Raw genomic sequence first — 12,267 nt, 5'->3', positions numbered from 1 at the left:
GGGGTGGTTAGGAAAACATCCTGATCCTTATTTTTCGTCAGGAGATGTGCGTAGGACTTAAGAAATCAGTCCTACAATCAGCGTCAGACGAGCCCCCTATCTGCCTCTGAGTTTATTTTCAACATTAGGATTTTCCACAAATGGCAAAAATAGACAATACGCAGAAGGGAGAATATACGCTGTCAATAAACATAAAAAGATGCTCAACCTGACGGACAGCCAGGGAAATGCAAATGAAAATAACGAGATTTTTTAAATCCCGTGCCTGCCACATCGATTACATTCTTAGCTGAAATGGTAAAAGGGCTGGATTTGGAGGCAGCACTGGATCTCAAGTCCAGATCTTCTTTACTTTCCAGCTCTAGGAAGCTTTCCCGGGTTCCATGGAATGTCCCTCCTCAATGACTCCAGACCACCTTGCTTGACTCTTAGCACTTCATTGCATAAATCATCTGGTTTTCAAATCTGTCTCTACTACTAGGCTGTGCGCTCCTCATGGGTGGGGAATTTGTCCCATGTCTCTGCCCCAACAGTGCCTGGTACACATATATGTCCAATAAGACTGATAAGTGAATTAGTAAAACTGAAATCACCTTGCCCACTTGGGCAACTCACAGACTAGTGTAAGAGAGCCATCTTCCACAACTTGCCCTGAAGATATCCCTCCCCCCCCCCCGCCTTTTTTTTGTCTTACAGTGTTAATGTTACTATGCTAAATTGGGGGGAGGTGAATAGTTTGTGGAAGAGTAAGAAGTTTTAGATAGTTTTAGAAGTTTAGATGTCACTCATTTCCATTTGGCAAAAACTATGGCTGAGTGCCTTTGTAAAGTTTGCTAAGCAATTTGATGATGTTTCCAAGAAAACCAACAGATCATCTATTGGTTAAGAAAATGATTTCTAATCAACAGGTATGAAGTTTCAGTAAAGCAAGACATTCTAGAGATCTGCTGTACAACATTCTATCTGTAGATAACGATACTCTATTTTACACTTAAAATCTATTAAGAGAGCAGATCTTACGTTAAGTGGTCTTACCACAATAAAATGATGTTTTAAAGTGTTTCTTAACACCTTGAACGTTTTTCAGACATTAAGATAAGTGGATGGCAGAATGGATGCTGGGAGCTCATTTGGAGAGAAGAGTTCCTGATTCCTTATTTACCTTAGAGTGGCAACTGTGGAGGTGAAAAGAAATGGACAGATTACAGCAACGCTGAGGAGATAGAATTAACTCGAAGTGGTGTCTGATTGGGTGTGGAGGTTGAAGGAAAATGTGGATTCAAGAACGACACGAGGTTTCAGGCTGGAGCAGTTGGGTGCTTCTTAGGCCCCTTAACTAAGACAGGGAAGGTGGGAGGAGGAACAGGTGTGCACAGGTAAACTGAAGACACTGAATTCAGTTTGAGATCGGAGGTGTTTGGTGAGACAGGCCAAATGGAGAGAGAGTTGGGTGTACAGGTCCAAAGTGCAAGAGAACGCTTTGCGATCAAGATACGTACTGAGCATAAAGGGAAAACATCCACTGATATGCAATTATTTGCTCTTCTCTTTACAAATTATTCTACCTATTCATTAGAGTAGGTCCCTCAACAAGACTATGTTCAGAATTATTTTTTATTGTGGCAACATATACATAAGTTTACCATTTTAACCATTTTAAGTATACAATTTAGTGGCATTATGTATATTCACATCATTGTACATCCATCGCCACGATCCATCTTCAGAAGATTTTTTAATTGAGATATTTAAAATTTGCCTCCCTTCAAAAAAATAACTATTTTGTCATTAATTTCACTAATTTGAGGTTTTTTTAATACAAAGGTGTTTCAAGTTACCATAATAACTTGTTTCATCACTGAGTCTGAGGTCCCTGAATATCACATCAAATGCACAATTTTTAAATCGATTCTATAACAAGGAATTTGATGACTAAACCACTATAAATATCTGTGAATGCTTAAGCTATCTTCCATGAAGGGTCAAGAAAGTTTTTCTTTATAAGGAGGAGCCTAGGCTTTGCCACCGAGTCCAAGGGCAGTAAAGGGGCAGCTGCTAATCACTACTGCACAAGCTCCTTCCTGCACGAGGTGGAATTGGCTTCTTTGTCCACCTTCCTGTTGTTTCGGCTTCCTGTGCAACTGAGCCCGTTGCTGCACTCACAGATAAATTTAAAAAGCAACAACAAAAAGCAATTTAAATTTAAAGTCCACCAGTCATTTTTAATCATTATATAGAGAGCGCTACTATTTATTTACTGAAATTTAAAGAGGAAAAAAAGGAATGAAAAGAAAGGGAATTAGGCTTCTGCAGGCCCTAGGATACCAAAAAGGCAAAAACATCTCTTCTTCTAAAATGGTCTTTCATTTCTCTTATCCCCTAGAAAACAGAGAGACTACCGACTTACCCATGAATATATCTACTGATCTACAATTAAATAATAAATCACTGGATAAACCAGAATTCTAAGTTGCCAAAAACCTTATTCCAAAAACTCAGCTGCTTAAAAAGTCTCCCGGGCTTCCCTGGTGGCGCAGTGGTTGAGAGTCTGCCTGCCGATGCAGAGGACACGGGTTTGTGCCCCGGTCCGGGAAGATCCCACATGCCGCGAGAGGCTGGGCCCATGAGCCATGGCCACTGGGCCTGCACGTCTGGACCCTGTGCTCCACAACGGGAGAGGCCACAACAGTGAGAGGCCCGTGTAACACACAAAAATATAAATAAATAAATAAATAAAATGAAATAAAATAAATTAATTAATTAATTAAAAAATCTCCCACTAGGGTAGGGAATGATTATCAAGCAATCTTGTTCCTCCTTGCCAAATTTTTGCTTTCTTGGCTTTTTTTTAATCCTTGGAGGTGGCCATGTGATCTAATTCTGGCCAGTGAAACTCTGCTGAATCTTCTGGAAAACTTTTTGCTTTCCTGATAAAAAAAGATACATAGCAGAGAACTCAATGGTGCTGCAACATGCACTTTTGTTCTGTCTTGGGTGTAGATGTGATGTTATTTGCTATGGCAACCATATTGCAATCATGAGGGAACAAGCATAAGAACAAAAGCTCAACAAGAACAGGGGAGCAGAAAGTTGGAAAGAGCTTGGATCCTTAATAACACTGTTGAACTTTTCTTGTTAAGTAAACAGTCAATTTTTATTACCATTTAGTCCCCATTAAAAAATCTCAGCTACTATTAAAATGGTAGCAAAAAATAATTTCAACCTTACATATAGGAAAAGATAAAGTTGACAAAGGTTTAGCTACACTCACCAAGAAAGAGGACTCAAAATCAGAAGTGAAGGAGGAAACCACTGATACCACAGAAATACAAAGAATCATAAGAGATGAAATTTATATGCCAACCATGAAAATTACACGCCAACAAATTTGACACCCTAGAAGAAATGGATAAATTCCTAGAAATATACAACCTACCAAGGCTGAATCATGTCAAATTAGAAAACTTGAATAGACTGATTATTAGTAACAAGATTGAATCAGTAATGAAAAACTTCAACAAACAGAAGCCCAGGGTCAGATAGCTTCACAGGGGAATTCTATCAAACATTCAAAGAAGCACTAATACCAATCCTTCTCAAACTCTTCCAAAAAACAGGAGATGAGGGAACACTTCCAAATTCATTTTAAGAGGCCAGGATTACCCTGATACCAAAACCAGACAAGGACACCAGAAGAAAAGAAATTTATAGGCCAATATCTCTGATGAATATAGGCACAAAAATCCTCAACGAAATATTAGCAAACAGAATTCAATGATACATTTAAAGGATCATATGCCATGAGCAAGTGGGATTTATTCCAGGGATGCAAGGATGATTCAACATCCACAAATCAATCATTGTGATACACCACATTAACAAAAAAAAGGATAAAATTCATATGATCATCACAATAGATACTGAAAAAGCTTATGACAAAATTCAACATCCATTTTGGTAAAACTCTTAACAAAGTGGATATAGCAAGAATGTACCTCACCATAATATAATACAAGGCTATATATGAGAGGCCCACAGCTAACATCATACTCAATGGTGAAAAGCTGAAAGCCTTTCCTCTAAGATCAGGAACAAGGCAAGAATGCCCACTTCTTGCCACTTTTAATCAACATAGTATTGGAAGTCCCAGCCATAGCAATTAGGCAAGGAAAAGGAATAAAAGGCACCCAAACTGGAAAGGAATAAGTAAAATTATCACTGTTTGCAGATGACATATTATATATGGAAAACCCTAAAGATTCCACCAAAAAAATGTTAGAATAAATTAATTCAGTAAAGTTGCAAGGTACAAAAATCTGTTGCACTTCTATACACTCTCAGAAACAGAAATTAAGAAAACAATCTCATTTACAATTACATGAAAAAGAACAAAATTCCTAGGAATAAATTTAAGCAAGGAGGTGAAAGAGCTGTACACTGAAAACTCTAAGACATTGATGAAAGAAACTGAAGAAGATGCAAATAAATGGAAAGATATTCTGTGTTTATGGATTGGAAGAATTAATGTTAAAATGTCCACAGTACCCAAAGCGATCTAAAGGTTCAATGCAATCTCTATCAAAATTCCTATGGCATTTTTCACAGAAATAAACAATCCCCAAATTTGTATGGAACCACAAAAGACCCCAAATAGCCAAAGCAATGTTGAGAAAGAAAAACAAAGCTGGAGGCATCACACCCCTTGATTTCAAAGTATATTATAAAGCTATAGTAATCAAAATAGCATTTTATGGCATAAAATCAGCAACATAGATAAATGCAACAGAATAGACAGCCCAGAAATAAACCCATGCATATACGGTCAATTAATTTGAGACAAAGAAGCCAAGAATATACAATGAGGAAAGAGCAGTTTCTTCAATAAATGATGTTTGGAAAACTGGACAGCCACATGCAAATGCATGAAACTGGACCACTATCTTACACCATCCACAAAAATTAACTCAAAATGGATTAAAGACTTGAATGTAAGACCTGAAATCACAAAACTCTTGGGAGAAAACATAGGTGGTAATCTCCTTGACATCAGTCTTGGCAATGGTCTTTTGATTTTGGCACCAAAAGCAAACGCAAAAATTAAACCTAAAGCAAATATAAACAAGTGGGACTACATACAATTAAAAAGCTTCTGCACAGCAAAAGAGACCATCAACAAAGTGAAAGGCAACCTACTGGATAAGAAAAAATATTTGCAAATCATATATCTGATAAGGGGGCTAATATGCAAAATATATAGATATATCAATTCAACACAATAGCAAAAAAAAAATCTGATTAAAACATGGGCATAGGATCTCAACATTTTTCCAAAGATGACATACAGATGGTCAACAGGTATATGAAAAGATGCTCTATATCACTAATCACCAGGGAAAAGCAAATCAAAACCACAGTGATATATCACCTCACACTTGTTAGAATGGCTATTACCAAAAAGATAAGAAATAACAAGTGTCGACAAGGATGTAGAGAAAAGGGAATCCTTGGGAAGTATTGTGGGGAATGTAAATTGGTGCAGCCACTATGGAAAAAAATATGGAGGTTCCTCAAAAAATTAAAACTACCAATTCCACATCTGGGTATTTATTCAAAGAAAACAAAAACACTAATTCAAAGATATATGCATCCCTATGTTAAGTGCAGCATTGTTTACAATAGCCAAGACATGGAAATAAACTGTCTGCCAACAGATGAATGGATAAAGAGATGTGGTATCTATATACATACACATATACATACAGTGGAATATTATTCAGCCGTAAAAAAAGAATGAAACCTCACTATTTGCAACCATCACGGATGGACCTTGAGGGCATTATGCTCAGTGAAATAAGCCAGACAAAGACAAATACCTTATGCTTTCACTTATATGTGGAATCTTAAAGACAAAAACAAAAGCCTCATAGAAACAGACCAGATTCGTGGTTACCAGAGGTGGGGGTGGAGGTGGACAAAATGAATGAACAGGGTCAAAAAGCACAAATTTCCAGTTATAAAGTAAATAAGTCATGGGGAATATTATGTCCAGCATGGTGACTATAGTTAAGAATACTATCTTAGAGTACATTTGAAAGTTACAAAGAACAAATCTTAAAAGTTCTCAGAAGAAAAAAAAAATTGTACCTATTAATGGTGATGAATGTTAACTAGACATATTGTGGTGATCATTTCAAAATACATATAAACATCAAATCATGATACTGTACACCTGAAACTAAAGTTATACATCAATTATAAATCAATAAATAGCTAAATAAAAATCTCAGCTGCAAAAAAACCCCAAAGTTAGCAGAAGGAAAGAAAGAATAAAGATCAGATCAGAAATAAATGAAAAAGAAATGAAGGAAATGATAGCAAAGATCAATAAAACTAAAAGCTGGTTCTTTGAGAAGATAAACAAAATTGATAAACCATAGCCAGACTTATCAAGAAAAAAAGGGAGAAGACTCAAATCAATAGAATTAGAAATGAAAAAGGAGAAGTAACAACTGACACTGCAGAAATACAAAGGATCATGAGAGATTACTACAAGCAACTATATACCAATAGAATGGACAACCTGGAAGAAATGGGCAAATTCTTAGAAATGCAAAACTTTCTGTAGAAAAACAGAGCCGGAGGAATCAGGCTCCCTGACTTCAGACTATGCTACAAAGCTACAGTAATCAAGACAGTATGATACTGGCATACAAAAAGAAATATAGATCAATGGAACAGGATAGGAAATCCAGAGACAAACCCACGCACATATGGTCACCTTATCTCTGACAAAGGAGGCAGGAATATACAATGGAGAAAAGACAGTCTCTTCAATAAGTGGTGCTGGGAAAACTGGACAGCTACATGGAAAAGAATGAAATTAGAATCCTCCCTAACACCATACACAAAAATATACTCAAAATGGATCTGAGACTGTCTTACAGAGTGAAGTCAGTCAGAAAGAGAAAAACAAATACCGTATGCTAACACATATATATATGGAATCTAAAAAAAAAAGAAAATGGTCATGAAGAACCTAGGGGCAAGACGGGAATAAAGACAGAGACCTACTAGAAAAACTAGAGGACACGGGGATTGGGGAAGGGTAAGCTGGGACAAAGCGAGAGAGTGGCATGAACATATATACACTAGCAAATGTAAAATAGATAGCTAGTGGGAAGCAGCCGCATGGCACAGAGAGATCAGCTTGGTGCTTTGTGACCACCTAGAGGGGTGGGATAGGGAGGGTGGGAGGGAGATGCAAGAGGGAAGAAATATGGGGACATATGTATATGTATAACAGATTCACTTTGTTATAAAGCAGAAACTAACACACCACTGTGAAACAATTATACTCCAATAAATATGTTTTTAAAAATCTCAGCTTTTCTTATAATGAAAGTAAAAGAAAATAATTTCAACCTTGCGAAAGTATGAAAGAGATTATCAACAGTATTCACGCTTGTCATTTGTATCTACTCTGAAAAATAAGAGACCATTTTCTAAATCAATTCATTTCTGTGCTTGGGAAAGTCGAACCCCTTTAATATCAAAGGCCTCAAGAAACACCAGTGTAAATTCTTGAGTCCTCCATGGGTCTTCCCTTCCCCAACCAGCTCAGCTAGAACTGTCCTCTCTCCTCTACAGGATGGTCTCCCTGCTACAGCCTCGTAAGTTGTGCTAATCAGACTCTATCCAGTCACTACCATCGGGATGTGATGTGTGCTGGCCTACAGTAAAGGCTTCGTGATATTTTCTCACTCCATTTATTCTTTGCAACAAAAAACTCTATGAAGTGGTCATTGTCATCCTAGATTTTACAAATTAAAAACCGACAACAAATCAGACTTGTCTGTGCAATGGTTTGCACACAGCTAGTAGTAACAGAGCTAGAATTTGAAACCAGATCTATTTTTGAAGACTGTCTCATCGGGTTTGTGAGAACTAACTTCCTAGTTTCTTTTCACAGCTTTATCAGCCACCATTCCCTCGGGGCTGAAACCGGACTTCTCTCTGTTGGAGCTGCTGTTAGCTCCCCCGACTCTGCCTCCGGCTCGTCTCAATGATCCTCTCTCCCAGTCTCATTGCCACCCTTCCAGCTCGGCTCTTCATGACTACTGGCTGGTCGGATGGATGACAAAAGCATCCGAACCGACCTCTCTGCCCCCAGTCTGCCCTTTCTATCGCTGCTGCTAGGACTCGTCAGAGGTACAAAAGCCAAAGCTTTCTCCAACTTAGCTCTGAGCCTGTGACCTCCTTATTAAAGAATGTACACCAGCTCCTTCACTGCCCTGAAAATGAGAAGAGACGGGGAAACAAGCCCCCGTGCATTCATGGAACCAGGCCAGACCCTTTTGATACAAGGTTCTCGGCATCTGAAGAATTGTCAGAGGATGGTATACGGGAGCTAGTCCCCTGCTGGGTCTTGACTTTCCAACTGGTCAACACTTGGCCGTGAGAACTTGGCCAGAGAAGGAGCAGAAAGCCACTCAGAAAACTCACTGGAAACTGTGTGTGTGTGTGTGTGTGTGTGTGTGTGTGTACAGCCACAGGCAAGACAGGCAGCCTGGAGAGATTCTGTCAGGCATGCACCCTCCTGTCACTAGTGTGCAAGAGGGTTCCTGGGGTCCCTGAGTTCCAGGAGCTGCTCGGCATCAATGGGGCACCCACAGCCCCAGCCCATCAGACGTTCCGGCTTCATATCGACACAACCTCAGGCTGCTGTGCTCTACTAAGACACCGCTTCCGAGGCGGAGTCTCAGTTTTACAATTTAGAATTCTGTATGCATAAAGCTTCTTTCATCATTCAAACGACGGAAAATCAATCCCAGTGGAACTCTCCTGGTTGGAGATTTGCAGATGCTGGGTTCTCTATTCTGCATATTAGTGATCTTTTCGAGCAGGTATTTTTTACATCCATCAAAAAGTGGGCACAGATTAGAAAGACTGAGACCACTTAGGTGTCCTCCCCAGGCTTGAATTTCCCTTCCCACTCAACACGGAACCTCATTCTCAGCCAGTCCCTGCTAACTAGCCTCTCCACGCTCTGCTCCTCTCTCCATGCGACAGAGCAGCTGCAAAGGCATTTAGAAGATGGTACCTCCCCCACTAGATGCTCCTCCCATGCCCTGAGCATCCCCACCAGCCACTGTCTACCACCCACACACACTCAGCTCTGTCCCACCAGGCATTAAGGAATGTGCCCATCCCAGACAAGAACTTTAAGGGGGTAGATAGAAGGTGGGGGTCCTTCTAGGTCCCAGGTCCTAGAAGAGCACACACTGGTGGGCTCTTGGGACCCATCAACCTTCTACGTTGATCTCTGCCCTCTCACCACACAGCACCCAGGGAACGTCTGAATCATGTAGACTCAGCTACAGCCCAAAGCTACGAGTTATCATCTGAACCCAGATGTCACAGATGGGGTTCTCCAAGAAGCCAGCGGAGACAAGGATTAGCAGGCAGATGTCTGCTAGGGATGCTCTTGGGTCAGCACCTGTGGAAGGACCAGGAAAGGAGAAGCAGGAGAGGGAGAGGCTGAGCTGTGATGCAGCCCCAAGGAGGACGTCAGTGGACTGACCCTACAGAGAGCTCGGGGGCTGAGCTAACCTTCCAAGTTGCCCCAGGTTGGGGAAGAGGACAGGTCTATCACCCGGCCTTGGTCAGTCACTGGGCAGGGACTTCCTCTGGAAGGAGATGGGACCCTGAGTGAGTGAGGCAGTTCTCTTCAGCTGAAGCAATCCCCAGAGGGTGACAGCTGAGGGCCATCTTCCTGTAGCACGTGCAATCGCTGAAGGAGTAAGTCCCTCCTTCCTAAAGCGGGTTCCGGGCAGCACCTCAGCGCACCCACCACCCTGAAACTCCCTCTCTTCAGCCGAGTCCACGGGGAGGTCGGCTGCCTCCAGGAAAGCACCCCCCATCACCACAGCCCTGAGGCAGCTTCTGCTTCGAGGGCAAACTTCCCATGTTAAAAGAGGCCAGATGGTAAACTCCTCGAAGACAGCAACACACACGGGTTATAAACCCCTCTGCGTCGGCCATCTGTCTGCACGGAGCAGTGCTATTCAAGGGGCAGAATGTGAGCTCTGGGCTCAAATCTGGACTGGAATTCTGACTGGCTCAGGCAACTCGGACAAGCTACTTTCAGCCTCAAATACGCCAGCTATAACCTGGCTCTATCATACCCAAGCCTCTCCCTGGGTTGTTTATTAAGGCAGCAGACCTACACCGAGAGGCCACGATGTACCAAACACACTTTATATATATGATTCTTAGTTCTCAGGACATTTCTCTTTTTATGTCAGCAATGCCAGAACAGAAGGGCCACCAGCTGAGAGGGAGACAACAGGCCTTGAACCCTGAGTGCGACCTGAGCCCAAGTCCGGGTCCTTCACGCTGTTTCTACCCCTGCAAAACCCCTCAGGGGTGGCCCAAGTCTTGCTTGGTTCGTCCACCACCATGGCCCTCAAATTTCTTAATATGGCGTCCAAGACCCTCTGATGTGACTCCTCACCATCTTCCAGCCTCACCTCCATGACACCCCTCGGCCTCGGTGCTCCCAGAGCCCTGCATTCACTGAGCTGTCTGCCCGCCCTTCCCCCAGGCTGAGACCCTTCCATCTCCCACCGCCCAGCTGGAAAAGTGCTTCCTCCGTGAAGCTTCTCTCATCTGCCATTTAGAACTAATGGCTCCTTCTATGTGCAAAAACACTTATTCCTACTTCATATACGCTCTCATGTCACCCTCCTTTGCACCATGTCTAGTTACATATAACTTTTTCTTCAATGGACTGTAAACTCCCTGAGCAAAGGGATAACCTCGGTCATCACGGTATTCCTCGTAGCACTCGGCATAAGGTTTGTAAAACAGTAATAAGAGCTCAAAATACACCTACTGAATTAAATTTCTTCAAAAACCAGAGTTCTTTAGTTCCCGAAAGCCTTTTTAAAGGTCTAATTTTATCTCCTTAAGAATTTTCATGATTCTTTTTGGTTAAAGTCCTTTCTTACCTTGTCTGTGGAAAGAGCTTTGCTTTGGACAGAGCCACCTTGGCTTTTGTATCCTGTGGCTGTGGTTCTTTCTTGGCCTGCTCCTGATTTTGTGTCCCATACCCCGACCCCAGCCCTGCAAGCAGACGAGTCAGGCCGTTGTGGGCTCTGGTACACGAGCAAACCAAGTAAGGGCTGAAGGTGGGCCTTCGGTAAACAAGCCGGCAAATCAGTACCACTCACCTGAGGCTCGTGGAGGGGGTGTTCCCAACGGGGTCATCAGGCGAGATGACCTCCAGGTGAGAGAACTCCTGTAGGCAGGAGTTCTCCAACTTGACACTCCTGGGCAGCTATAAAATGTCAGTGTTTGTCCCAGACCCCAAGGCAAAGCAGGTTCTCCCCTCTTCAACTAGTCCCTCAGCCCTCCCCAGATACCAGGGAGAAGGCAGTCCTTTGTCCGCTGTCTCTAGAGATCCCGGAAAAGTGGTGGCCCAAAGGCCTGCTCCAAGTCCCGCAAGCTCACCTGAGGGTGAGCCGGGAAAGAGAGGGTCAAAGGATGTAGCCAAGCTGCAGCCTTCCCAGAAGGCACCTGGGGGAATGACGTGACCTACCGTTTCTCCTGGAAGAATACTGCTAGGTGCTACGGGAAATACAAAATTAAATTCCACTCCCCTGACTTCCAACAGCTTGCACCCTAGCAAAGGAGACCAACCTGCACTGACTTCCCGCTCCCCTGGGTTTCTCGGGCCTGAGGATGAAGCGCAGGTGCCCATAATCTTGCCATTGAAAAGTGGGTTCACAGCAAAGCAAAAGCAGCGGCAAAAAGCTGGCTCGCTCACCACCCTGACGGGCCCATCGACTGAACTCTCAGATGACATATGCAATTGGACTGTTTTTAGCCATCAGCTTTTACAGCTCCGATCAATGTGTTTCTAATTCCCAAAGAACAGACTCTGCGTGCTGGGAGCCACAGCTGCACTGCGGAGAAGCTGTGCTCCGTGGAGGCTTGCTTTCAGGGCAGTACTGGCAGATGAAGGAAGCACGCCAATTATCCACATTTCCTATTCCAACAACAGCTTTTCCTCCTTATGAGGCATCTGTTTGTTCCATGCAGTGCTCTTACCAAGGGAACCATCAGGAAAGCAAATTCCTTTGTACCCACTGGGATCTGATGCGCTCCCCAACATGCAGAGGGAGCAAAAAAGCAGTGCTGGAAAGTCCTGGGTTCTTTCTTTCCCCTGCCTGCAATAGGCTAGCTCGAGACAAACTTGCAAAAGAG

The 12,267-nt window shown here is 42.5% G+C and overlaps 1 long non-coding RNA gene across 1 annotated transcript in view; it reads right to left on the bottom strand.

The window, feature by feature from the left end:
- The window catches only part of LOC112413696 (uncharacterized), a 140,764-nt gene that overhangs the window by 13,188 nt on the left and 115,309 nt on the right, over positions 1–12,267 (bottom strand). The gene's annotated exons all lie outside the window — the stretch shown is intronic.

Source organism: Neophocaena asiaeorientalis, unplaced genomic scaffold (genome assembly GCF_003031525.2).
Source record: "Neophocaena asiaeorientalis asiaeorientalis breed wild unplaced genomic scaffold, Neophocaena_asiaeorientalis_V1.1 scaffold417, whole genome shotgun sequence".
NCBI lineage: Eukaryota > Metazoa > Chordata > Mammalia > Artiodactyla > Phocoenidae > Neophocaena > Neophocaena asiaeorientalis.
This window is presented reverse-complemented; position numbering and strand designations above follow the sequence as displayed.